General features: G+C 56.3%; 2 non-coding genes across 2 annotated transcripts; both read right to left on the bottom strand.

The window, feature by feature from the left end:
- Positions 1–801: 801 nt before the first annotated feature.
- Positions 802–874, bottom strand: TRNAK-UUU (transfer RNA lysine (anticodon UUU)). The gene has a single exon. It is a non-coding gene; the product is annotated as a tRNA-Lys (tRNA).
- Positions 875–1,109: 235 nt separating this feature from the next.
- Positions 1,110–1,182, bottom strand: TRNAK-CUU (transfer RNA lysine (anticodon CUU)). The gene has a single exon. It is a non-coding gene; the product is annotated as a tRNA-Lys (tRNA).
- Positions 1,183–1,427: the final 245 nt, after the last annotated feature.

The raw sequence follows: 1,427 nt of genomic DNA, 5'->3' as shown, positions 1-1,427 counted from the left end.
TGCAGCTGGGCCGGATGCCTGGCCTTGCAGTGAGCCCCAGTGCTGGAGCTACTGGGCAAAGTCACATTGGCGGTGTTGGCGTACCCCAGCAACGCTGAAGGGCGGGCATGTGGGAGCGAGGCTTAACATTAATGTCGATCGCTCAGGGATGAAGAATGGAGAATGGCGTAATGTGTAGGTTGACGAGCTGCGCCTTGTACAGTTTGGGCAGGGTTTAGCTGAGTTGTCCATGACTCAGCCTAAATCCAGCTCACTCCGCTTCCCAGAGGGCTCCGGGAACGCCGAGCCGTCTGGAGCATACGTCCCCCGAGGCGCTCAACCCACAAACGGCAGTCATCAAAAGGTAGGCTCCCAAGTCATTTCGAGGAGGGGGACGCAGCCGTGAAGCCGTCCTCACCTCTAGGAAGTAAGAGAGGAGGCACGAGGCCCCACCGAGATTCGAACTCGGATCGCAGGATTCAGAGTCCTGGGTACTGGCCCTTACACCATGGGACCGAGAAGCGGGGGCTGCTCTGCCCTCTGATTTTTACGGGCTGGACATTGTGTGGGCAAATGATTGCCTCCCTCACTCAAGACCTCCATCTCCTATCTGCCCACCCCAGCATTATCTCAGCTGCTGGGCACACACCACTTTCTTAAAGGCTCTGAGGGCAGCGGGCATCTCAGGAAGTTGGCCGTGCATTCCACGTTACAAAGGCTGTTTCCTGGGACTCTCCAAGACCTGAAGAAAAGTTGGGGGATGGGACACAGCCGCTCTTTTCAACAGTCAGATGACCCTTAAGTCCAGAACAATAATGGGCCTGCCTGACCAGGGACTTGAACCCTGGGCCCTCAGATTAAAAGTCTGATGCTCTGCCGACTGAGCTAGCAGGGCTCACGGGGTGCCCTTTGAAATTGGTGCAGAAGGAAAGTTAGGCACGAAAAAGCGAGGCACAAACAGAACAGGGAGTCTGCATCTCTCCCTCTCTCCCCTGCGCCCCCCTCAGGCCATGCTGACAAGCACACGTGCAATTCAACTAAACCAAATCTCCAAGAGCTGAAGAAAAGGACAAGGAGGGGACACAGCCGCTATTGTCAAGGGAGAGGTCACCACGGAGTCTGCACTTCCACACCTGACCAGGGACTTGACCCCTGGGCCCTCAGATTAAGAGTCTGATGCTCTACTGACTGAGCCAGCCAGGCTCACAGGCCAGCGCTGGAATTTCGTGCAGAAGAAAGTAGGCACGAAAAAGGGAGGCGCACACAGAACAGCGAGTCTGCGTCTCTCCCTCTCTCCCCTGCCCTAACCCGGGCCTCCTCCCTCCAGCGACCTCCTCAGGCCATTTGACAACCAAATGCACAACTCAGCTAAACCCTGCCCAAACTGTACAAGGCCCAGCTCGTCAACCTACACATTACTCCATTCTCCATCCCTGAGCAATCGGCAT

Source organism: Emydura macquarii, unplaced genomic scaffold (genome assembly GCF_026122565.2).
Source record: "Emydura macquarii macquarii isolate MOO-44397 ecotype Brisbane River unplaced genomic scaffold, CSIRO-AGI_Emac_v2 contig_2491, whole genome shotgun sequence".
In the NCBI taxonomy this organism is placed as follows: Eukaryota; Metazoa; Chordata; order Testudines; family Chelidae; genus Emydura; species Emydura macquarii.
The sequence above is the reverse complement of the archived record's forward strand: the minus strand, read 5'-3'. Positions and strand labels throughout refer to the sequence as shown.